Raw genomic sequence first — 27,248 nt, 5'->3', positions numbered from 1 at the left:
ATGGCAACTAATAACAATTATCAACATCTTGTATCTACTGTTTACACTGAGCCTGCTTACCTTGGCCAACCTTCAAAATTAAAGGTCTTTTGAAGGCCTGCGCTTACTCCATATTGCAATTACCAGGTCAATGTTTTCGCTACGGGCCGCTGTCGTTTGAACGAGCAGAGAACAACGAGCAGGAACGTTTGGAAGAGCAGACTACGGTTTGAACGATCAGGCAGCCGCCCGAACTTGAAGACACACTACACATTGTCCGCGGGTGGTCCAAACAACTTGGCCGTTTTTTCACATTCATGTTGGAACAAAACAAATTAATTTGATGGCCATAGGTATCCGTGAATTCAACTCAAAGTGCTTTCTGTACAAGCAATCGTGGTCCAACGCCATCTGGTTTTCCTTTTGACTAGCTCTGTCCATGTTTTTGGATGAACCAAGCAGGCAGAAAACTCGTGAATACTGATCTTCAAACCTTTCGCAACTGTTTTGGTGCAGCCTCAGTTGCTGCATTTTGACGAGAAAGCAAGTTTTTGCCTGGTTTCTTCTAAAACAACACAGGCAAGCACGCCCCGCATGGTGACTTCCACCCACAGCCCCAGACCGGAAGTGTGCCTGACGCGCCACCACCGCGCCATGACATAACAGAGCTGAATTTGTGTATATATATAGACAAAGTTTTCGGGATCGAATTGGGTAAATACTACATAAACATTTGTCTTCCTTATGTGGCCAGCTTACATTATGGACAATCTTAGGAAGGAACGGAGGTGTCCATAATAACGAGGCATCCCTGTATATGAAAACTACACTCTCAGTCCAAATCTAAACATTGTTTACCTTTAGATATACTACATGATCATATCAATGACTAATGCCTCTAGGTATGTGCAAAGATTTCACAACTTGAAGCCACGAGGAAATCATACAAACACCACTTACTGCAATAGGAGTATACCCCCGCAAGGTGGAGGGGCCACTCCTCTTCATTCCCAGATGGGGCCTGAGATTGGGCCAGTTTTATGACTGATGCCGGTGGCACGTTTCCTGGCCAGGAACACATTGTCTTGTCATCATTGAGGCAGGCCGTCGGAACAGCGGGCACGCTGCCATCCCCGAGAAACTCAACCGTACAAAAAGGGCGGTTTTCCTTTCTGTAATGAATATAACATTTTCGTTACTGCAAGGCAAAGCCACAGCTGATTAGCAATGGGTTGTAATTCAAGATTAGAGCCGTGCTGCTGAAAAAGGGAGGATGGGCCTAAGAGGACAAGGAATAAGTTGATGAGGGCTCACTCGCGTGGGACTGAAGATGGACGGTGTCTGCGGCCCAGCAGACCCGCTAATAATTAAAGACGTCCGACTCCGTCGGAGGTTTGAGCACGACTGATCTATGATCACAGGCAAGCGCTCGCAATCCACGAGCTCAAGTGCGAGCCCGTGTAAGTGGCACACCGAGTTCGTGGTGTGCCGCACCATTTATTTTTAAATACTAAACAATGTACCTTGGGTTTAACAAAGCGACTAAGAATGAGAAAGAGTTCCTGAGGGCCGGCAATCAGAGCATTTTATTGGGGAAAAAAATGAGAGCAAAATCAGATTTCTTTTCTTACCTATGCCTGTTAAATGAAATGTCCCAAATGTTTTTGTTTTTTTCCTAAATTAACAAAAAAAGGTGTGCATACTGACCCAAAAAAAGAGAAGAGTTTGATATTGTTGTTGTAACTTATGATTAAAACAAGTTTGCTGTTTGATATTAAAAAAAAATGCATTAACTTTCTGATCTCTATGACGATTGTTAGATCACGCTTCTCCACCCCGCGAATGCGGCCACCAGACGGCCATCATGTACCAACGGGATGTTGACCAGTTAAAGCGTTTTAAAAGGATACTTCAACGAAATTTGAAATATTCCCGTCGTGTTCACAAATAGGCTGAATATGATCCACAATATCCGTAAATGACAATAAAACCTCTGTATTTTGAGCCTGATGGCTGTGTTTTTCGTTATAAACGGCCCACTCTGGCAAGTGCTCGGAGAGCAGCCAGCGGAGACCACATGGCCTCCGCCGTAATCGTGACGTAGTTTGTCTCGAGACGAGCAAAGCTGCGTCAATGCTGACATCGAGAAGATGTCCTAGACGTTCCAGCCACCGAGGCGGCTGCTTTTATACGAATTTTGAGTGACGGGTTAATCTTCTATAATCTTGTAGAGGAACTATAGCGGCATTTGGGACACACAAAATATATTCTCGGGGAGGCGTTAGCACCAGCCACCGGGTGCTCCTTGCTAATCGTTTAACTCGTTTTCAAATTCCTTTCGTGTCTTTTTCAACAAGAGATTGGTGCGTCTGATGTGATACTGCTCCCTTGAACACGAATAGACCAAGAAATAAGCGCCGAAATTTCGTTGTAGTATCCCTTTAAGAGGCTGGGCGGCAGTGTGCTAGAAGACACGTTTTCGGCTTAATAGCAATCATTCGCTGAATTTTTTTTTTACCCTGTGCACTTGGTTATAGGTGCCTTTGAGAACACAAAGAAATCTTTATGAAAGCACAGCACGGCATAAAAAAGTCACAACTCATTGAATGCATGTCTTGCGGCGGGATCACAGAACATGCCTTGGAATGCTGAAGTGCTGCATCTCGACCCTTGCACACTTGGGCATACCGAACAAGCATTGAAATCGTGTAGATGATGCTGAAGGGGTGTTGTGTATGAAGATTTATGTGCCTCTGAAGCAGCGTTTTACTTTACTCTGAAGACTGTATTTGTAACTTGCAGCACCCGTGGACCAGCAATTAGTTTGATTTTGTGCCGACAGAACACAGAGGCGGCGGAGATCGTTCTTTGCCTTCGGGACATTTCTAGCAACCAAATCTGTGGAAGGGAATAAAAAATTTATCTTTCTCGAATCCCCCTTCTACCGCTTCCGACACCCCGGATTGCATAGCTCAAAAGCGTCAATGTGATTTGTAAGCTACACATAACTGTGCTGCTCTGTTTTCAGGTGACATGAGTAATTTGGATCCATACAAGTACATTTTAAACACTGCCGATAGCGCATGATAGCAACCACTCATAGTGCAACCAAACAGAACTGCTGGACTATCCAGAGATCTGCGAGTGATATGTATGCGGCAAAGACATGTAAAACGCGACACACCTTCAAAACCTTCCCGAATGGTTAACACATTCACACGACGTCTACTTTTTATCAGTGTCCAAGCGTGCGAAGGCAAGTACGCAGCATTTCGGCGTGCCAAGGCATGTCCTCTGATCATGTCATAAGACTTGCATTTGACGAGTTCTGCCTTTATCCTGCAATGCTGCACTTTCGTAAAACTGTCCACATGCTCTTGAAGATAACATAGTAACCACAGGGTTTTAGAAAAAAATTTCTCGAATGATGGCAAACAAGAGTGTGTCTTCCAGCACGATGCCATCCAGCCTAATGCTCCAAAAGGCTGACTTCCTGTGGGCACAAGATGGCAAATACAAAGCTCTCGCTGGCCGCACTCGTGCTGCAGCGACCAATCATTGTCTACTGGTGATAAGTGTACTGATCAGTACTGATCAGAGCACCAAGCACTGAACAGTGCGACCAAGTAGGGCATTACAGAGTCACATCTTCGCGCTAACTTACCACTTCGGAGCATGCAAAACTTATTCTTAATATTTATTTAGGCTGACAACTGTACGGATTACTACCCATTCGGCCCGCTTCAGACGGGGCACCTTTTCAAGCACTTTCGGGGTTGCTGGCGGGTTGTTTCATAGCTTTCCCTAGATCGACACGAACTGCTGAGATTGGGTTCGGCCCCTGTGGCGAGTGGGCTAAAGCGCACACCCAGCTCGACACGCGTGGAGCGAAAGCTCACGCTGCAGAATCCAGGGATCCTGGGTTCGAGCCCCACCCCTGCCCATTTCGATTTGGATGAGCATCGTACCAGCGTGCGGTCGTGTATCACTACTGCGCGGTCCACGTTAAAGGCCCCACGCTAGCGGTTGTACAGCACTGTCTAAATTGCTCATCTACAGCAAGTGACTTGTCGCAACTTTAAATTGCTGACCAACTACAGGCTGTATTCACCAATGTTTGTTTGCAAACAAGCTCGCTGCCGCCAAGTATCGGCGGACCCCTGCGCGCTTCCGTTTTCCCTCTTCTATTCCTCTTGTCACACATCCTTTTGTTATTTGTACCACGTTCTACAAAGCGCGTAGGTTCTTACAAACCTATTACAGGTACCTCTCCGAAGGAAAATCTTATTTTCCGATCGCTGTCTGTAACTGAAGAAGAAATAAATACACTACCGGAAGTCTACTGGGGCACTAAATACTGTGGCGCCCTCGTGGTACCAACTCCCACCGAATGCGTTGAATAAATATCCCCGTAACCCAATTTGCTTTTTAGAGCGCAGCTCTTAGGGGCCCGTTTCCAGCCTGAGCGGCGTCGGCGTCGGCGTGGCGTAACCGGGGGGGGGGGGGGTCACGTGACCCCCCCCCCCCGAGGTCACGTGACGCCCTCCCTCCCCCCCCCCCCCGAGGTCACGTGACGCCCTCCCTCCCCCCCGAGGTCACGTGACCCCCCCCCCCCCCGAGGTCACGTGACTCCCCCGGGGTCACGTGACTACCCGCAGGTGACGTGACCCCCTCAGTACCGTTCCCTACTCCTCCTCAAGAGCTGCGCTCCAATTCCGCGTTACAGGTATTTGTAAACGGCTTTCATTTTTTTATGATAACTGAAGACTTGGTTCTGCATTGAAATGGATCGCTTTTGGAAATAAACTGTTTCAGAAAGATGAGTTTGTATTCTAAACGCAATTTAGATATATAAGAAACATGTTTTTAGCATGTAACTGTAAGTCTAAATCGTGCAAGGAAAATAAAATTCCATGATGATGAGGGCAAGTCGTAGCAATTCAACTGCTGCGTGTGTATGCGGGAGGTCCGTGCTGCTGGCGTTGCGACGTAAAGTTGCTGGGCGAAATTGCCCCGTCTGAAGCGGGCCTTTGGGTGTTTTGGTAGACCGTACGCTGCAGGTAGCGTGCCCAGAGATAGCGTGCCCAACCCATGCTTCAAAATGACGGCATGAGCTCCTCCTAGCAAAGCGGAGCTCCAGCGTACGGTACTTCAGGAGTAATAGCGGCATAACTGAGCGCGCGTGCTTCTCAACGAGCGTCGCTCGAGCAGCAACATCGTTGTGCGCTCAAGAGATGAAGATGCACGGAACGCGGTGACGCACACACTGCGCCGTCTCAATCACACTTCGACAAACTCTTGTGCTCTCTGCTCTGTCAGTACGCCCAATCGCATAGTTCCGCATTAAAACTTCAGCCATGCTCAAAAGTCAAGTAATAAAGGGGTCACTTACCCGGGCTGCCAGGACATCGTCGACGTTGGATTTGTTGCGTCGTCGCAGCGAAAAAAGAATTACACCGCACGAAATAATCGATACGAAAAACGAAAGTACTAAAAAAATAAATCCCTAAATCTACGAAATCTAAATACAAAAAAAAAACAAAAAAACCTGCTCACTACGGAACCTCGTGCTCGGAAGACACGGGGACACAATACAAAATAATCGATAAAATAAAAAACGAAAGTACAAAAAAAAAAAAAAACCTAAATCTACGAAACCTAAACAATACAAAACAAAGACAAGTCGCTCAATACGGAACCTCGTGCTCGGAAGGAGACACGGGGACACAGATGAAGAATACAATTACACAAAACGAAATAATCTATATAAAAACTAGCGTAATCTACGAAATCTAAATAATCCCTTTTGAAAATGGCCAATATGAACTCGGCTTATTGGAAATATTGTATTCCAATGAAGTTGATGGAAACCAATAAAATCTTATTGTTATCCGATTAACCCGATACGCACGATGGGAATGCATATCGGAGCACAATATCCCGATATAGTATGTGGTTATTGGTATACAACAGGATATTGGAGCACAATATCCCGATAGAACTTGCGGTTATTGGTATACAACACGATATCGAAGCACAATATCCCGATAGAACTTGTGGTTACAACACCATATTGGAGCACAATACCCCGATAATGCGTGGTTATTGGAATAGAATACGACATCGCGTGCCTTTTGGTGACCGATATGGATATACTGTACGGCCTCACGATATATAAATATCGGTCGTCGATCACGGGCCCAATATGATATCGCGTGCATATATCTCAGAACGGATACCAAGTTAGCAACAACAGAAAACGTGACACGATATTCAGCGTTCGTGAAGCAACATGTGAATATCGGTGTGCCCACATATATGACATCGCGTGAATGATATCGTAAAACTGCACGAGTTACCACACGGCAACACGCGAGAGAAAGATATTTTAACACAAACGTTCTGCCTTGCGAAAACATGAACATTGATTGACAGTGCAAGTATATAAAGCAGTTGGTACGGCACACAGTAGACACAGTCTTGCGTGCTTGAAATGCTGGATAACCACCAAACCATTCAGAATAACTATCTGGTACACCCGCGACCTACCTTTCAATGAAAAAAATGAAAGCCGTTGACAAATCCCTGTAACGCCGAATTGGAGCGCAGCTCTTGAGGAGGAGTAGGGAAGGGTACTGAGGGGGATCACGTCACCTGCGGGTAGTCACGTGACCCCGGGGGGTCACGTGATCTCGGGGGAGGGGGGGTCACGTGACCTCGGGGATCACGTGACTTCGGTGGGGGGGGGGTCACGTGACCCCCCCGGTTACGCCGACGGCGACGCCGACGCCGACGCCAACGCCGACGCCGACGCCAACGCCGACGCCGACGCCGCTCAGGCTGGAAACGGGCCCCTAAGAGCTGCGCTCTAAAAGTCCATTAACGACGTTCTTATTGAAGTGATCGTTTTACAAATGTTTATTGCAGTCGTTGTAATGCAACAAAAAATGGTTTACCGGTGTTCGAACCCAAATCGAACGCGATCCGTGACAATGTTGGTTCGCAGCGCACGATAAAATAACGAGGGTGAATAGGTTTGACAGATCTTACGCGCACATTTCTCGATATTGACCTACCTTTCGGGTTAATCCTACGTCGTTAACAAAATCCACGACCACATGCGAACACATTTCACCCACCACTCTTTATGTTCATCACACCGATTCACACATTGTTAAAAAAAAAGAAAACGACGTGGAAAATACTTGCATTTGCGGCGTCAAACGATACGTTACAGCCTCGTTTTTTGAGAAGTCGTCAACCAGCGCGCGCACCAGCTGGAGTTCGAAGGGAGCGAGCCGAGCCGCCTGACTACGTAGCCGGGCCGCCGAGCCCAGTTGAGCCTGGCCAAGCCAGCCAAGCCGCCGTGCCGCCGTGCGCCGAGCATGCGCACTGCTGCGGGCGACCCGTCGAGACGCGAGCATGGCGAGCACGCGAGAGCGACAGACAGTGCTCCTTGCTCGTGAGCTGCAAGCGAAACCAACGCACTTTCAATCGCTTCGAAAGGTACGTATACACGACTTTATTACTTGCAGCATTGAGTGCTTTGCTTTGGTATACACTGATCAATGTAAACACCGAAGGACAGAAAAGAGACATGATGTTTTGAAATCGCAGCTTATTTTAACGCTCCTGTCCCCTGTTGAAAGCCTCTAGCTGTGCTCTGTTGCAGGCGTCATTTCGACTGCGTGTACTCCAATGTAACGTCAGTCAGTGTTACACTCGCCTAGCTTTGCTATCTTCTTATCTCATGTGCGAAATAGACGTAGAAACCAGCGCCGCGTCTTTTTCGGATACCGCTCGAGCGCCTCCAGGCGGGCTATGTTGCGCTTTTTGCACTCCCAGGAGACTAGGGAGAGGGAAGTGACGTCAACAACGCAGCAAATGCAGATTGGATGTTGATTTTGTTTTCTTCTGTCAACATCCAATCTGCATTTGCTCTAGTCGTTGACGTCACTTCCCTCTTCCAAGTCTCCTGGGAGTGCAAAAAGTGCAACATAGCACCCCAGCCCCCTTCCTTCCGGCGTGCTTGCCGCCGCGACCGTTCGAGGCATTGGATTCGCGGGCTCGTTCGAAGAGGCGTTGTTTGAAGCTGACGAGTCGGCGAACTGTTACCGGAGCTTCTCTTTAGGCAAGTCGCGATCGGCGCTCGGCTCTAAGCTCGTACTTTTTTTTCTCCCGGGTAGACGATGAGTGCCGACCACTGATCTGTGGTGCCGACTGACGCCGAAAGAAGTTAAAAACGCTAGCGAGTGAGTCAAATTTTTGTGACGCCGCCCAACCGCCCTGCTATCGGCTGCACAAAACACATAGTGTAAAAAAGAAAAAAAAAAAAAACGCGTTTCTTATTTTTCTGTCCGTCACGTTTCACCTCAATCGACGCAAAGGGAATCGCGGCTGTACGTCGGTTGACTCATTACTGTGCCTAGATTGTAGATTGTCTCACTGCTCTGGAGCCTTTTTTATGTGATCTTATTCTGATAACGTTATATTTTGCTTTTTCATCTTGGCTGCATACTTCTTGATGACCTTCTACACATCGCACTCCTTGTCGACATGTCGCGGGACTAATTGGAAGTCACTGTTTGCTCACTCCTTGGTGCACATATTTCTTGTTCAACATCAGTTATCTGAAGGAGGCACCATGAAACCCTAAAATTTGTTCAGAGATACCTCAACATACTGTATTAGAGTGCTGTTTGTGTGTTGTAGTTTCATACAAACCAAATTGCACTTTGTAATATACCCTATAACTGTTCAGTTATAGGGTATATTACATTGGCCACAATAGGGGACTCGGCTAACGTGGCCGAAAAATTCCTCACATAATTTTCTCCATAGGTCATTTTGGATGTTGACAAATATTCTTGTGAATAATGATTGTTATGCACATATGTTTCTTCTACTTTTGGTACAGGTACTTCAGTTAGATAAGCCCTAGCAAAGACAGCAAGACAGTCTCATGGGGCCACACCAAGGATAACAGTGTTCCTGCTCGAGTCCCGGGTCATGTCACCGAACTTCACTGAACATAATGTTACATTCCCTTTCCTTAACTTTTCCCTCTGAAATGTGTTTTTCTGTCGTTGTTTTTGTAAAAAGGGTAGTACAACGTTTAAACACCAAAACATTCCTAAATGTTCTCTATACCAGACAATAGAGTGTCTTAGGCCCGCTTCAGACGGGGCAACTTTTTGAGCAATTTTGGAGATGTTTGAAGCGGCAGCAGCCAATCGAGAATGTGATATTTTCACGTGAAACCCCTGTGGTGGTGATGATGATGACAACTGAGCTTGCCATCATCATCATGAAATTTTATTTTCCTTGCTTTATTTAGATGCACAGTTACATAAAAAAACATGTTTTTATATCTTTAAATTGTGCTGAGAATACTAACTCGTCTTTTTGAAACGGTTTATTTCCAAAAACGATCCATTTCAAACCAGAACCAAGTCTTTTAGCTGTCATTGTCACCACCACAGGGATGTGACGTGAAAATATTGCATTCCTGATTGGCTGCTGCCGCTTCACACTTCTCCTAGTTGCTCAAGCTGCTCGTCCATTTCGAGCCGAACCCGATCTCAACAATTTATTTTGATCTGGGAAAACCTAGGGAACAACCCGCCAGCAACCTCAAAATTGCTGGAAAAGTTGCCACGTCTGAAGCGGGCCTTAGTAAACTGAAATCGAGGGCAGTGGAGCTCTTAATTCAAACCCACGTGTAGAATTTTTTTTGCCTTTTTTTAGTACACACACGCACGCACGCACGCACGCACACACACACACGCAGACACACACATATACATATCAGGGATAGGAAATATTGCAAATACAAGTATTTGAAATACGTATTTCAAATACATTGTGTATTTTGCGTTTGTATTTAATTACAAATTGGGTAATGTATTTCATGTGTGTATTTAAATATTAAAATGTGGGTATTTCAAATACAATTGTAATTAAATACAATTTTGTGGGCGAAAATACATCCCTCAAATTTATTGTCACGACTCAATTTGCTCACCTAAGATGTGTTCAGAGTAGGAAGAAAGCTACGTTCTGCACCGAACGCAGTGTCTCTCAATCAAGCACAAGCGTTTAGTGACTTTATGATTACGGTGCTAGTCCAGGGCAAGATTAGTGACGAAATCGACGTTCACTAACAGACTGGCTAAATAAGTGCCTGTGACCACTTGTGATGCTTTCCAGCCTGATTTCCATCCATACTTTTGCCTGGAACATTCTAAATGCGCGGGTTGTCCAGATTTTCGTAACTGGTGCGAGTTGCAACAATAAAAAATTCTCTAGATAGTGCTGCGCGTCTTAGTCGTCTCGGTTCTTTGTTGCTCTATAACAAAATGTAATCGACAAAAAAAAAGCTGTTTGAAGCTCTTTACTTTTTTAACCTATTACGTCCAACCTGAATACATTTTTTGTGATTATATTTCTATAACATTACTAGAGCCTCGCACACTAACTCCCAAGTGTGCGATACAAAATTAAAATGAGATACCCAGAAACCCGTTGCAGGTGCCCTGAAGTCGCTGACGCTAATTCTGAGGAATGTATTTGGAAGAGACCAAACACATTTGGTTGTATTTGTATCTTGTACTTAAAGGGATACTGAACCAAAAAATTTAGTGTCCATAATAAGTGGCGCACGTTCTTTCTACGAGCCAGCAGCAGCTGGTGTACGTGAGCACACGCAACAAAAATGACGTCAAAGACCTCCATTCGCGGTTAAAGAGGTACTCCGTCGTTTTCTTCATAGTCCCCGATTTGCCTCAAAGCTTGTTAGACACACCAACAAACACCGCTGAACTAGTAACCCAAATATTTGGACAAAATAATGTTTTTTCGTGCAGTTACAGAATTTACAATTTTGGACCTCATCGTGTTTTTCAAAGTGAAAAGCTCTACGGGCAACATTGAAAAAGTGACGTCATGGTTGGGTAGGAGTTCACTCTTTGGGCTGTAGACTTCGTTGACATCTGATTACAAACAGTTTCATGGTGTCAAATGAACGCTTTGGAAGGTCGCTCCAGCCCCCGCGCAGCAGCACGATACAAATACTCGGCATAGTTCATATTTAGACTGCCTGCTCGAACCGCAATCCAGCCCAACCGTGACGTTCAGGGCAATGAAAAGCGCGGGTATATTCGAATCTTCGTTTTGGCGTCGTTTTCATTTGCCGATTTCACAAAAACTATTCTGAATTTCGCGATACTAAATAGCATACCGAAAAGAGTAATGGACGGCGATTTCGAATATATGGTTAGTTGGGGTTGCTCAAAATATCGCCGGAGTTCCCCTTTAAGATGACAGTGAAATCTATGGGCTTCGGGCCAAAAGAGAATAAAGACAAGTTTTTCATCTACACAGTGATGTCTGGTGTAACAGGTAAGCGATTAGTTGGTCTAACAAGCACGTAGCTGTCACTTGTAGAGATGAAAAGCCTGGCTTTACTCTCCTTTGGCCCGAATCCCACGCATTTCACTGTCCTCTTAAGCGAGAATGGAGGTCTTTGACGTAATTTTCGTTGCGTGTGCTCGCGCACACCGGCGGCTGCTGGCTCGTGGAAAGAACGTGCGCCACTTATTATGGACACTAAATTCTTTGGTTCAATATCCCTTTAAATTTTTTTTTGGAAATGTAATTAGATTTGTAATTAAATACATTTTTGACGAAGTATTTTGTATTTGTATTTCAATATATTTGCATGTATTTTGCCCATCCCTGATACATATATATATATATATATATATATATATATATATATATACATGTGCATATACATATATATGCTTTTTTTAGTTTTAACGTATAGACACATAATTTGCACACTAATTCTCATTCAGAAGTGCTTTTATTCACACTCTGTGGCTCCCTAGTGTTTGCAATAGCTTCTTGGTGAGCATTGCGAGCTCTGCAAAGGGACGGGCATCTTCCCACCCTTTGCAGGCTGTAAAGCTGTAGTGCACAGCTCTAGCAGGTCGCACCTCGCACACTATCTTTATCATGAAGCATAGGTGCTGCATGAGTCGCATCACACTGTAAGGCCATATATGGCCGGGTCACAGCACGTGGGACCATTCGTCACGGCACTCAGGTATGGTATGGTGGCATGTCGGGGCATGAAGGAGGGGTACAACTTGTAAATGCTGATCTTCATCACATTTGAAACACATTTTTTTTTTTACTTTTGTGTCGAGTTGTCAGTCTTTTAAGGGTGAGGAAGGAAGCAGCAGCGAGAGCAAGAAAAAACAATTAGAAGCCACTCTTACTGAGAATCTATTACGGGCACTAGGAAGCCGCCGAGTATAATTAAAATGCTTCTAAAGGTGAATTGGCATATAAATTATGTGCTAGTGCCTCAAAAATTGAGACAAGAAAAACAATTTAGATTAGGAGGACTCAAAGGACTTAAACCAGAACTACACAGTCTGTAAGTTTGAAATTTGACACCTGAAACCACTCGGCCACCACACAATTTTATTTCCAGGTTATTCATCGAGGTATATGAATTTTGTTTGCAGCTGTCAGCTGCAAGAGAGATTGCCTTGTTTTCGTTCACTTTACTATTCCCACCAATTATGACAAGTGACCAAGAATAGAACCTCATTTGTCGGCCGAGGCACTGTACTTGCACACGGCCAACTAGCCTGTCTTGCTGGGCTCATATTTTGTTTCATCACCCGTTTAGGATTCTGTTGTCGCTCATCAAAAGAAGAAAAAAAAAACTTACTATGTCTGACTTATTCTGGTGTGCAAATACCCTTGGCAGTAAACTCTGCTAAATGGGGCGAAATATATATACTTTTTTAGCAAATATGCATTGTTTTAGCAAAATGAGCTACACTATTTGACTAAGGTGAAACAGAACGAGCCTCTCCACCTCGGTCTGTTTTTATTTGTCGCAGGCACGATTCCTGCTTTTTGTGGTTTGTATCAGATCCGGCCAAAGCATCGGTGTTAGACTAAGACTGGGTTCTTTAGGATATGTGCAGGTATTCTTCGCAGCAAATGGCTGCCAATCAGGAACACGTGTTTGTTCTCGGCCACCAAGAGCAAGTATTTTCAAGGTGAGTGATTGATGCCTATCTGTGTTGTGTGTTTCATTCCTCACAGGCACTCTATTTCCTGTTTTTATAGTGGTCTTGTGTCAGACTTTTGTGTCTCTGTCGGGCCAAAGCATCTGTGTTAGACTAAGACTGGGTTCTTTAGGATATGTGCAGGTATTCTTCGCAGCAAATGGCTGCCAATCAGGAACACGTGTTTGTTCTCGGCCACCAAGAGCAAGTATTTTCAAGGCGAGCTATTGCCCGCCTATATGAGTTTCAGCATTTGTCAAGGAGCGCAAAATCAAAGCCCGGGGGTTGGCCATTGCAAAAATGTTGACTCGGAAGCGCATAAGGAGGAAGCTTTACAAAAGTATCCACCTGCCTCTACAAGTGAAACCGAAACTAAGAATGTGGGTTCCATTTGAAAAAAAAACAACAAAAAAACATTGTTGGCCCGAATTAACTTGGGGGCGGCACGGAGCAAACAAGCCACGGTACGAGTATGCTTGGTGCAGGCTTTTGTCGAAGTGGTCGATGACTCTGTGTTTTGTAAAAAAAATCGTTTTTTTTTTCTTAAAGTGTGGTGGTCGAATATTCGGGGATGGGCATTGAGTCGGGGTGTTAAGGTAAAAATTTCATCCACATGCCAGGATTCATGTGATTGTTGGCCTAGCGAGGGGGACAAGGCCTTCAAAAGTTTAGGTTCGCAAAAGGGGTGCGTCAATATTGACGCCTCATTTTATATCATGCATCTCATTTCAAAACGCACTATAAATGACATGTATGAGAATTGTTTTGGTGTAAGTCCTCTCAGCAAGTATATGGTTCTGTCTCAAAAAGGTCTTACCTGATGTTGACCGCACCTCAGGTCTCCACCGATGATTCATCAGGATGAGACCCAACCGGACACTAGGGAGGCCGACAAAATTAATCCCTGGAGAAGGGGAACAAGAGGGACAAAGGACAAACATAAATCTCCAACCACAGCTAGGTGACTGGTGAGCGACCGACAAAATCCACCTGGTCCGGGTATCGAACCCGGGAGCTCTCCATTACAAGTGGAGCGCTCTACCAACTGAGCTAACCAGGGGTTAGACGTCAGTAGAGCAAACGGGTTTTACCAGCTGCCACCAGTCTAACACCAACGAGGGTGAAGCTTGCAAATTTAAAGTTATAATTATGATGCAATTAAATGCAAAGGTGCAAGCGGGCTGGACAAGAATGACGAAATTAATCCCTGGAGAAGGGGAGCAAGAGGGACAAAGGACAAACAATAATCTCCAACCACAGCTAGGTGACTGGTGAGCGACCGAAGAAATCCGCCTGGTCCGGGTATCGAACCCGGGACCTCTCCATTACAAGTGGAGCGCACTACCAACTGAGCTAACCAGGGGTTAGACGTCAGTAGAGCAAACAAGGGGTTAGACGGACCAGGCGGATTTTTTCGGTCGCTCACCAGTCACTTAGCTGTGGTTGGAGATTTATGTTTGTCCTTTGTCCCTCTTGTTCCCCTTCTCCAGGGATAAAACCCGTTTGCTCTACTGACGTCTAACCCCTGGTTAGCTCAGTTGGTAGAGCGCTCCACTTGTAATGGAGAGGTCCCGGGTTCGATACCCGGACCAGGCGGATTTTTTCGGTCGCTCACCAGTCACCTAGCTGTGGTTGGAGATTTATGTTTGTCCTTTGTCCCTCTTGTTCCCCTTCTCCAGGGATTAATTTCGTCATTCTTGTCCAGCTCGCTTGCACCTTTGCATTTAATTGCATCATAATTATAACTTTAAATTTGCAAGCTTCACCCTCATTGGTGTTAGACTGGTGGCAGCTGATAAAACCCGTTTGCTCTACTGACGTCTAACCCCTGGTTAGCTCAGTTGGTAGAGCGGTCCACTTGTAATGGAGAGGTCCCGGGTTCGATACCCGGACCAGGCGGATTTTTTCGGTCGCTCACCAGTCACCTAGCTGTGGTTGGAGATTTATGTTTGTCCTTTGTCCCTCTTGTTCCCCTTCTCCAGGGATTAATTTCGTCATTCTTGTCCAGCTCGCTTGCACCTTTGCATTTAATTGCATCATAATTATAACTTTAAATTTGCAAGCTTCACCTTCGTTGGTGTTAGACTGGTGGCAGCTGATAAAACCCGTTTGCTCTACTGACGTCTAACCCCTGGTTAGCTCAGTTGGTAGAGCGCTCCACTTGTAATGGAGAGGTCCCGGGTTCGATACCTGGACCAGGCGGATTTTTTCGGTCGCTCACCAGTCACCTAGCTGTGGTTGGAGATTTATGTTTGTCCTTTGTCCCTCTTGTTCCCCTTCTCCAGGGATTAATTTCGTCATTCTTGTCCAGCTCGCTTGCACCTTTGCATTTAATTGCATCATAATTATAACTAGGGAGGAGCGGCTTAAGGAAGGGAGGCTACATATACGACAGCTTCTTGCGGACAAGAAACGAAAAAAGATAGATGGTAAGTGTTTCATTTGCTATGCCTTTTGGCGTGTACATTATGTTTGTTATGTTTCAAGATTCCTGCAGAGTTCAATTTCAACTATTGTAAAATACCGAGCATGCGCCCAGATCACAGAAGCACCTACACTCTGATTCGGAACGATCCGCAAATAAGCAAAGGGCATACCAGATACCCATCCACCTGTTTTGAGCCATGCTCAAAATATTAAAGACCGACTACCAGTTTGCGCTTTCCACTTTTCCCTCGCTTCCTTCTCTCGGCCCTTCTACCCTGTCCACCGTTGCCCGTTTCCTCCTCCCCCAGGGGGAGGAGGATCTTCTGCCTTGCAGAATCTCGTGTCTGGTCATCGGCCTTTAAGAGAACACATCCAGCGCCAGGTGCTGTGGCGTCTTTGCCACAATGGCGCCGGTTGCAGAGCTGACAGACTCGAGACTGGCACAAGCCATGGCATGGCCTTTGGGAACCAGGGAATCGAGATTAAAGAAGTTGCGCAGAAATTGGAGGCGAGTGGTGAAGGTGAGCAGAGTTAACAGAAAACAAGGATGAAGAGATTTCGTCGCATGAGGCATCTATGTCCCGTGCATATAATTTTAAATGTGCTGTAGTTGGCTACTCAAAAAAATTGTCACTTGGAGGTAACTAATCGCAAATCTCTTGCAGTTTCCACGGCATACAAGCCAGCAGGCGCCAGTTCGTTCTTGTTCAAAGGTGAGGATTTAGATTTTCTAGATTGCTCTGAAGCAGCAATACTGAAGCCAGACAAGCGATACGGCATATTTAATTGACAGAACTCAGAACGACTGGGGACGCGTTCACTGAAGCTTGTTTTGCTGCAATACACGTGTGTATTGCAGCAAAACAAGCTTTAGTGAAAGCGTCCCCAGTCGTTCTGAGCTTCGTCAATTAAATATGCCGTACCGCTTGTCTGTCATGTTGCAGTGTTGCTGTAGGCGACAAAACATGTGCCCAGTTTTGTCACAAGAGGCATATTATGTCACGCACATGTAATTTTGAATTTATCTGGCTTAGTGTGCTGTAGGTGGCTGGTCAAAGAAATTGGTACTTGGACGCAACTAATCGCAAATCTTTCAGGCGGTTTCCACGGCCTAAGAGCCAGCAGTCCCAGTTTGCTTTTCCTCAGAGGTGAGAAATCCAGATTCCCGAAGCAGGAATACTGAAGCCAGACGACCGTTACAGCATTTTTAGTTGACGGAGCTCAGAACGACTGGGGGCTATTGCATTGAAGCTTATTTTTCTATTATACACGCGAGCGACATTGACGTGTGCCCAGTTACGTCGCAAGAGGTTATCTATATCCCGTTCATGTAATGTTTTTAATCTTTCTGACTTAGTGTACTTTACGGGGCTACTCAATGCAATTGCTACTTGAACGCAACTAATCGCAAATCTCTCTTCCAGTTTCCACGGCCTACAAGCAAGCAAGCGCCAGTTTGTTTTTCCTCAAAGGTGAGCATTCTAGATACTCTTGTTAGGTGTGAAGCAGGAATAGTGAAGCCAGACGAGCGGATAGGTATATTTAATTGACCGAGCTCAGAATGACCGGTGGCAGTGGAATTGAAGCTTATTTTTCCGCAATCAAATACACATAATTTTGAATCTATCCGTTTAGTGAAGGATTGATACTTGTTGCGAACTAATCACAAATTTTTATTTTGCAGTTTCTATATGGCTACAGCTAGCAGGTGCGGTTTTCATTAAAAGGTGAGGATTTCACATTCTGTTTTCAAACATCAAGTTTTTGAATGAGGGTCCTAAACAATTAACTTTCTTTTGCAGTAAATGCCAGATTCTCCAGTTCAGGAATATGATAAATATATTTGGTTTGGATAAGCCCAGTGTTTTGCTTCTTTATTCATAATTTGACAATTTTTTTAATTTATCACTCAGAAATACACACAAGAAGAGACTGCGTTGCAGAGAAATGTTGCGCTGAACGTGATATTCCAACTCGTATATAGTTTTATTGGTAGCCGATATAATAATATATTGGATTCCAATATCCATAATACGCTGAGTATATTGGAATCGTAAACCCTAATTGGATCGCCATACGACACATGGGGATCCAATAAGGGTTTATACGGTATTGGATTCCAATATTTTCAGCGTATTATGGATATTGGAATCCCATAATGAATCCTTATTGTAATACAATACAATAAATGTAAGGTCTTCCAATACACTGTCTATATTGTATTGCAATACAATAAAAAGATATTGTTTACCAATATCCATAATACGCTGTTTATATTGGGGTTTTCCAATAGGGATATGATACAAAGAAAATGCGCTGCTCGGTGCGGTACGTCGTGCTCAGAAGAAGACTCGGGAGGCACGGGGACAGACCTGTAGAATCACGGAAACCGAGTGGGAAAAGGGACCTAGGGATGTAGGAAACAATCGTAAATTGCGTTGGGCGATAACTCGCGCCATCTGGCAAAAAAAAAAAAAAAATATTAGGTGTCGTTGTTTAGTGGGCGAGCATTGTTTTCTCGCACCGCTCGCACCGTGCGAGCTGCTTATCATCTGGTGGCCGCATTAACCAGGGGCGGATCCAGGGGGGGTGGGGGGGGGGGGGCGACGGGGCGGCCGCCCCCCCCCCCCAGACAGTCTACTCCCCCCCTCCCCTTTTCCCTCATCTAGGAGGGCAATTTGACATGGGTGGACCCCCCCGGCGCGCACACGAAAGAATGGGAGAATAGTATCCTTACAAATTTGCGGCCCCGCCCCCCCCCCCCCCCCCCCCAGAAAAAAAGGGAGTTCTGGATTTGCCCCTGTTGTTAACAAGCACAACGCAACGTTTGAATTGATAAAATTCAAACGCGAACACATCGAGGGGCGTGAAACGAAAATACTGTTTTGCACATTTCACTGTTGAATGCAGGATTTGCTACTGGTTCAGACATTTGCGTCGGTTGCGGGCATAGCGCAGCGAACGTCGATTGAGGCAACCTGGACAACCATATGACTCGTGATTACTTCACGAAGCTACTTTCTTCTCAACGGCGAACCAACGCATCTGCCATTGCAGTCATTTCAATAGCACTGAACATGACTGTCGAAACTAGGCATAAAAGGCAGGGTCAAGGACCATTCGTCGAAAGCCCGTAAGAGGCAGGGTCTAGGACCATTCGTCAAAAGCCCATGCGTCGACAGACAACTGGTAGACGGACAATTCGTCGAATAATACAATTCGCACTAGGCGAATTCGTCGAACGGGAAACTTGTCGAAGCGGCCCGTTCACGTAAAAATATTCGTCGAAAGAACTATAACAGTGTTGGAGTGATGAGCCTATAGACCAGTGTCCGCGCCAATTCCAGGGCGCCGCCATGTTTATCTACGCTCGCGCCACCACGCGGAGAGAACTGGCAGGCAGGAGGGGGGGGGGCTGCGTTGGCGGCGTTGCTTTGGGGAGCTGGATGCGGCAGGCTGTCCGAATGCACCGGCACATCGTGATCGATGTCTTCACCAGAAGCCTCCGCGACCTGTTCTTCAACAGATAAGATGTCGTGAACATTCGAGAACCCATCTCGATCAAGAAAACAAGAGAAAACCTTACTTTTCTTAAATGTTCTCGGTGTCTGCTGACCCTTGGCATCCGCGTTTCAGTCCGGGTTCATTGCATAGTAAATATTTCGCTGACGCTTTCTTGTAGCTTTCAAATGCTTGATTGTTGGCTTCTTGTATACGACATTACATTCGTGGCACGTTTGAGACCGATTTTCGCGATCTGCTTGCCTTTCTGCGGCAGCGCGGCTCTCCCGAGCCGAAATACGTGGGAGGCGTTCACTTGATCGAACGCCGTTTTAGCGAATGAAAACGAGACCACGACGTTTCATCGAATGACTAGACAGCTCGGATTAGCTTTCTTTTGTAATGTGGCGCCTTGTCTGCCGCTGCGAAGCGGCGTAAACGAGGTCCCCGAGTATGTTAACACGCGTCCCCCCCACACACACACTGCGAGCGTCTGGGTTCGAAACTATTAATTGCCAGTTATAAAGGATGGTACTTACTTGAAGTGGGAGCTGGAATTCTACGAGGTACCAGGAGACACTTACTATCGGGCAACGAAGCACGGTGCCTGTGGGGGCGGAGTCTAGGAACGCTACTGACTAATATTGTGACAGGCGATCAGTTATGATAGCAGACGAAACTTCCGACTCGTTTGTTCAGAAGTTCGCGGTGATATTTTATTAGCCCTCGTTACAGCACACCAAGGATCTTAGGCAGTGAAATTCACACCACGCAGGCTCGTCCGTCGTAGTCAAATGAGCGCAGTCGACGATGAGGTGTAATGAGCTACTAAGCTTCACAAGAAAAATGCGCGTGAGAAAGTTTTGAGGGAGCCCAAAACACCGATCCAGCAGACGCGCGTACGTACGTTTACTCCGGACTTCATGAACCCGACGGCGCAAGATCAAAGAGCACCGCCGCCATCGCCACCCGGTTTTCTCCGCACTTTGCGCGACGACGGCACTGCAACGGAGGGCACTCGCCTCGGCGTTAACAATCCGCGAAATAGATTAATTTCCCACTCTTGAAGCCATTCCCAATGATAAATGAAAATACCTCGGCGTTGTTGAACATCTGACGACACAACCAACACAACTGTGCCGAGCGCCTGCTCGCCACCGTTGTTGCTCGTGAAGGCCTGCTTATTTGTAGTTGAGACGATGATTCCACATCTTTCGTGGTGCTTGCAATAACTTCGAAGGGCAGGGGAACCTTCTCATGGGGACGTTGAAGACACTCAACACCGGAGCCACCAAAGCAATCGCACAAACCGTCGCCATGTTTGCTTCTTCTTCGTCACTCGCGGCGCGGTCAACTCGTCGCGAGATGTTTTCTGGCTCGGCTAGATGGAAACCAACAGCGGCAAAGTGGCGTATGGACACACGGCTCTCACATTACGGGCACTATACTCACACACCGCGGTAAACAGGACCGATGCTGGCGAAACGGCAGTCAGCACACCAGCGAAGAAGCCTTCAACGGGAAGCGGCGGCGCAGGCCGACGCAGCCCCCCCTCCCCGTGAGCGTCTGGGTTCGAGATTATTGTTCGCTTTTGCTCCTTGCGGTCGAGGCTAAAAAGAGCACTTCCGGACAAAGGTCTATAGCCGGTGACAGGTGAAGAACGAAGCGGAAGCTCCTCCCACCCCTTTCCACTTTAGTGGAGCGAATGGTGGAGGGGAGGTCGCCTCCTCTCCAGCGTTCAATCTACAAAGTGGGAAGAGGTGGGGGGAGCTTTTATCCAGTGAGCATTTGTCCGGTGAGTTCCTGTCCGGGATTCGAGATCTTCTATGCTCAATGGCACTGCTTTGATGCCATTTTATTCAGAGAAACCGAAGATGTATCACAGCTGAAATTAGAACTGCTGAGGTACCCAGCGGATTGTATTGTCATAGGCTAGCACACTTTAGCACGTGGCAGCCATTCTGCTTAAACAAACCCCAGGGATCCTGCGCCCAAGCCTCACCCATATGACATACTGCAGGCTTTTGTAACGAGAGACAAATAGCCTTATGTGCAGTTTGGTGGTTCACTAAGTTCACAAAGCTCACGGTCTCGGGTTTTAAGACGGCTGGGAGCTATTTTGACTACGAACGTGCTATAGTCTATTGTTATTGTGTTTTTATTGAGGCAAAGCTCACTGTTTTGAGGTTTTGCCAGGAGTGGTCACAAGCCACTGTTTTTGGAACTTGTAAGGGAGCACCCGAGAAACAAGAACAGTGTTTTTCGGCCTGGATAAATTAAATATTCACCGCGAAAAGCTCAGATTTCACGACAATGTGACGCAAGCGGTTGGGGGAACGCGGAAGTTTGAAAACGTTACGATATCTGAATAAAAAAAATGACAAAGAGAAAATAAATTTCTCTACGAGCCGACACGTCCCACCTAAGCCTAATATCGTAAAAACTGAATTTGACATTGCGGACGATTGTGGGACTCATCAAAGAAAAAACAAAGAAAAAAAAAACTTGTCAATGAAAGAGAATATTGTTTTCGTTCTTGGTGAGAAGTTTTTTTTTTTTTTTCCCGCTGGAAATGGATGCTACAGGCGCCCACATATTAGGCTTATGTGACCCGATCCAAGCAATGTTATGTTGTCAAACTTCCGCGTTATATCCCAACCGCTAGCGTATATTCTCGTGGAGTTTGAGCTTTCCGTGATTTATAGTTTATTTACTTGGGCTGAAATGAAAAACACGGTCCTTTGGCTTACGTGATTAAGCAAGCAATCATGTCATCGGTGCATCTTTTCAAGCGAAGTGCTCGCGTTCGCTTGTGCCCCACTCACTGATACGTACAGCCATAGGTACAACCTCGGTACAACACTGATAAAGTTGGTGGCTCGAGCGTGTGGCTCGAACTTGAGGTTCATTCTCACGTCCTCTAACGAAAGTGAGACAATATAAATAAAAAAAGTGATTTTCAAGTGCTCTCGCTAGCAACTCCTACACCGGCAGGGAGTGCCTTTCACGCTCCAGGCTCGCGAAACGCCCGATTGTTATCGAAGGTAGGAAGCTCGCACTGGAGCGACCGCGTAGCCAGGACGGCCACGCAGCCCAAGGCCCAAAGTCAGGGTTAAAGAACCCTGCTGCACAGCGATGGAATTACGACCGATTTAATAAACCACTTCTTTACCGTGGACGCTGTAAGCACCCGATAGAGTAGCACCGCTTGCTCGACATTAAGTTGCCCATGCTCTTGTAAAATTATGTGCAAGAGAGAAGCTTTAATTTCACTATAGGAAAACGACAAAAAATTTTGCAGCTGTTGTGCCCAGATGTCACCGTTCAGGAGGAATCTCAAGAAGGGCATAAGCGGCACAGCTGGTACAGCGGCACAGGCTACTCGTGGCTGGTGGTGGCTCTATCTTGGCTTTACTCGGTTGGAGGCACCTACGTGATCAGATGCTCACTACATTGATCAGTGGCTCACTATAATGCCTCGTTGTCAGCCGCTCGCGGCCCAGCCTCCCGAGTGCTGTATGTTCTGAACTCTTTCTTTCCGGTGCCTTCCCGCGCCCCCGACCCCTCGTCTTTTCCGCAGGCCCACGCAGGCCCTGCGCTCCTTTTATTTTACGGTTGACCGCCTTTCTTTTTATTTACTTAACTCGTTTGTTCCCCTCACCAAGCTGATCAGCATGAGTTCGAGGTGGAAAAAGCCACGAACACTGCGAAAGGAATTTGATGAAATCGCAAGTAGGATTGCGGCCGGAAACGTTACGGCCGCCGCCGGAAGGTCCACCGCCGACGCCGCTTCAAGCGACTCTTCAAGGGACGCAACAAGAAGCGCTTCATGCGATGACGAACGTTTTCCCGGCTCTTGTGGAAGCAGCACAACTGACGGAAGTGGAGCTGACCCTGCGACAGACTGCGACCCAGCAGACGCGCTTGCATCTGAAAACGAGCCATGCACGTAAGTTTCGAGGTCAGCGGAGCTACTTCGGAAGACTGTCCGCGCACGGCCACGGAGGAACTGGCTATCTTAGCGCGTCGTTTCAACTTCACACATGAAGCAGTGAATAAGACCGCTGCTGGGTTAAGGAAACTCGGCCAAGATGTCCCTAAAGATGCCCGAACTATTCTCGGCACCGAGAGGAAGGCCCCGCTGGAGCAGGAGGGAACTTTTATTCATTTTGCGCTGAAGAAAGGTATCGAGCAAGCCCTGCAAGGAAAAGCAGTGCCACAGGAGCTTCTCGTCCAAGCAAACATTGATGGGCGCCCTCTTTATGAGAGTTCAAACATTGGCTTTTGGCTAATCCTTTGTCGCCGGACAAACTGTGGTGAAAGCACCCCTTTTGTTGTCAGTATGTTTTGCGACAGCGGCAAGCCTCCAGAACTCTCAAATTTTCTTGACCCCTTCTTGAAGGAAATTCAAGAGATGACAGTCAACGGCTTCGTTTACAAAGGTTCGTGCCTAACTCTCCATCAACAACAACGCGTGCGTTGTTGTTGATCAGTGTGTGTAAGTGCACGCTGCGTTCCTGCGGACACCCTTACAAAAACGGGTCTCAACATCCTTTTCAATTTTTTTAGACTTCTTATTGACTTTCCGCGATCCTACTGAATTCCTTTATAAAAGCACTTTGTTTTAACTATTGTCAAAAAACTTTCAAAAGAAAAAATATTTAATTTTTTTGTAGGCATATTTATAAAAAATTAAAAAGAACTTGTAAAGACGTTTTTCTGTAGGTTATTTTCTAAAAAAATTCAAAAGGAAAAACAATAGATTTTGTTTTGTCGACTTATTTATAAAATGATTAAAACGGACTGGTAAAGACGTTTTTCTGTAGGTTATTTTCTAAAAAAAATCAAAAGGAAAAACAATAGATTTTGTTTTGTAGACTTATTTATAAAAAAAATTAAAAAGAAGTTGTAACGACGTTTTTTGTAGGTTATTTTCTAAAAAATAAAAAGAAAACTCATCGACATTATTTCTTTATAATATTTTATAAAAGGGACATCTTTTATTATTTTATTTGGTCTGCGGTCGTGTGCGGGGTCCGATATGACGGATGTTTTTTTTTACTTTTTATTGAAATGTGTTGGACTTCTTGTTCACTCTGATTACTTTCTTTTGACTGACTTCCTGGTGACGTGGTCAAAAGAAAGTTTGTTTATTTTATGTTTAAACTTTTTCATGATTTTCTTCTGCCTGAGTCCAAAGAAAAGCTATTGACTTTCTATTAACTCTACTTTGGATCTTTTTCTGTTGACTTCTTGTTGAAAGTGTTATCAGAAATACTGCAGACGTTCTATTTACTTCGTGTTTAAATTATTCAGTTGACTTTCTGTAGCCAGTGTCAAAAGAAAAGCTACAGACTTTCTGTTGACTTTTTATTGAACATAATACATCTTGACTAAATGTTAAAAGTCACAAAGTTTCTCAATAGTCTCTGACAAGTTGAGAACCGTAGGAAAAAGCTTCCGTTCTCCTGCCTCCAGCGCGAGCCTTCTATCCTTGACCACTCTTCGACGTCTCGCGCCCCTCGAGCTCGACTGCGCCGTCAAAGCACGACGGAAGGCATGGGGCGCGTGCTGGAGGCCAGGCTTTCAAAAAACACGCCCTGCCGTTCTCACTTCGTAAATGACAATCGTGGCATTATTGACCCTGTTGAACTAGTAAAGAAGTGCAAAATAACTATTTTAAAGTGGAGCAACCGCCTTGACTGGCTTCGTCCAGAGTGGTGCTATGCAGAGAAGTGATAAATTTTGTTCTATGAGCCGTTTTTGTGGATGTTGTTTTAGCGACTACACGAAATTATTATTAGTTGTACCAATGCTTTTTAGTAAGAAATAGAGTCCACGAACTTCGAGAGACTGTCTTCCCTTTGAAAGACATTCGAGAAGGAGACCGGAGACTTGGAAACTTAGTAAGTGCTAAGGTGGCCACCGGCCAATTGATTACCTTCAATATGTAGGCTATATATGGCTCTGGTGCTGTCAACACGACTGTGTTTCTGGTGTTGAGTGCTTGATGGTGTTTGTGCTTGTTTACATTCCTTATTTGTGGGATGTGTATGTATCAAAAAGACACTACTTCCCAACGAAATTTAAAAATGTATTAAAAAGATTTTGTGTTTTTTTAAACGTCAATCTGCGGTTCCGTCAAAAGGAATTCAACAAACTTTATGTAAGAAGGAATTGAAAAGAATGTATGTAAGAAGGAATTCTAAAAAATTTAAGTGGCCAATTTTAACTAGGAGTTAAATAAGTTGTCAAGACAAAGTCTAAAAAACATAAAAAAAGTTTAAAAAGAAATTCAATACGACTCCAGAAAATTTTCAACAAAAATTCAATAGAATGTAACTACCGATTTTTGTAAGGGCATGGCTGTCTCCTCTTTTCTCGAGTCCATACTGGTGCGTGGAACTGAGTGTTCGGCCTGTTCGGCTGCGACATTTGGCTGGCCAGAACTTTCTGCCGGATATTTGCTGAAACCTGTCGTAGAGGCTGTCGTCGGCTGTCTTTGTGGCTGCTTGGAAGTACTTTCCCGGCGACGCGTGCGTGGTTGTTGATCAGTGTGTGTGAGTGCAAGCTGCTTTCGTGTGGACATGGCAGTCTCCCCTTTTCTCGAGTCTGTACTGGTGCGTGGAAATGAGTGTTCAGCCTGTTCGGCTGCGACATTTGGCTGGCCAGAACTTTCTGCCGGGTATTTGCTGAAACCTGTCGTAGAGGCTGTCGCCGTCTGTCTTGGTGGCTGCTTGGAATTTATTTCCCGGCAACGCGTGCGTGGTTGTTGATCAGTGTGTGGGGGTGCAAGCTGGTTTCGTGTGGACATGGCAGTCTCCCCTTTTCTCGAGTCTGTACTGGTGCGTGGAACTGAGTGTTCGGCCTGTTCGGCTGCGACATTTGGCTGGCCAGAACTTTCTGCCGGGTATTTGCTGAAACCTGTCGTAGAGGCTGTCGCCGGCTGTCTTGGTGGCTGCTTGGAATTTCTTTCCCGGCAACGCGTGCGTGGTTGTTGATCAGTGTGTGTGAGTGCAAGCTGCTTTCGTGTGGACGTGGCAGTCTCCCCTTTTCTCGAGTCTGTACTGGTGCGTGGAACTGAGTGTTCGGCCTGTTTGGCTGCGACATTTGGCTGGCCAGAACTTTCTGCCCGGTATTTGCTGAAACCTGTCGTAGAGGCTGTCGCCGGCTGTCTTGGTGGCTGCTTGGAATTTCTTTCCCGGCAACGCGTGCGTGGTTGTTGATCAGTGTGTGTGAGTGCAAGCTGCTTTCGTGTGGACGTGGCAGTCTCCCCTTTTCTCGAGTCTGTACTGGTGCGTGGAACTGAGTGTTCGGCCTGTTCGGCTGCGACATTTGGCTGGCCAGAACTTTCTGCCGGATATTTGCTGAAACCTGTCGTAGAGGCTGTCGTCGGCTGTCTTGGTGGCTGCTTGGAATGTCTTTCCCGGCGACGCGTGCGTGGTTGTTGATCAGTGTGTGTGAGTGCAAGCTGCTTTCGTGTGGACGTGGCAGTCTCCCCTTTTCTCGAGTCTGTACTGGTGCGTGGAACCGAGTGTTCGGCCTGTTTGGCTGCGACATTTGGCTGGCCAGAACTTTCTGCCGGATATTTGCTGAAACCTGTCGTAGAGGCTGTCGTCGGCTGTCTTTGTGGCTGCTTGGAAGTACTTTCCCGGCGACGCGTGCGTGGTTGTTGATCAGTGTGTGTGAGTGCAAGCTGCTTTCGTGTGGACATGGCAGTCTCCCCTTTTCTCGAGTCTGTACTGGTGCGTGGAAATGAGTGTTCAGCCTGTTCGGCTGCGACATTTGGCTGGCCAGAACTTTCTGCCGGGTATTTGCTGAAACCTGTCGTAGAGGCTGTCGCCGTCTGTCTTGGTGGCTGCTTGGAATTTATTTCCCGGCAACGCGTGCGTGGTTGTTGATCAGTGTGTGGGGGTGCAAGCTGGTTTCGTGTGGACATGGCAGTCTCCCCTTTTCTCGAGTCTGTACTGGTGCGTGGAACTGAGTGTTCGGCCTGTTCGGCTGCGACATTTGGCTGGCCAGAACTTTCTGCCGGGTATTTGCTGAAACCTGTCGTAGAGGCTGTCGCCGGCTGTCTTGGTGGCTGCTTGGAATTTCTTTCCCGGCAACGCGTGCGTGGTTGTTGATCAGTGTGTGTGAGTGCAAGCTGCTTTCGTGTGGACGTGGCAGTCTCCCCTTTTCTCGAGTCTGTACTGGTGCGTGGAACTGAGTGTTCGGCCTGTTTGGCTGCGACATTTGGCTGGCCAGAAC

General features: G+C 46.2%; 1 non-coding gene and 1 pseudogene across 1 annotated transcript; one reads left to right on the top strand and one right to left on the bottom strand.

The window, feature by feature from the left end:
• The window catches only part of LOC121833949, a 107,364-nt pseudogene that overhangs the window by 22,283 nt on the left and 57,833 nt on the right, over positions 1 to 27,248 (bottom strand).
• Trnat-ugu lies at positions 14,594 to 14,666 on the top strand. Its single transcript has one exon. It is a non-coding gene; the product is annotated as a tRNA-Thr (tRNA).

The sequence above is a fragment of the Ixodes scapularis genome, unplaced genomic scaffold, assembly GCF_016920785.2.
Source record: "Ixodes scapularis isolate PalLabHiFi unplaced genomic scaffold, ASM1692078v2 ptg000101l_1___fragment_3__unscaffolded, whole genome shotgun sequence".
Lineage (NCBI taxonomy): Eukaryota > Metazoa > Arthropoda > Arachnida > Ixodida > Ixodidae > Ixodes > Ixodes scapularis.
Note: the sequence above shows the minus strand (reverse complement) of the source record. Positions and strands in the feature narration are given on the sequence as shown.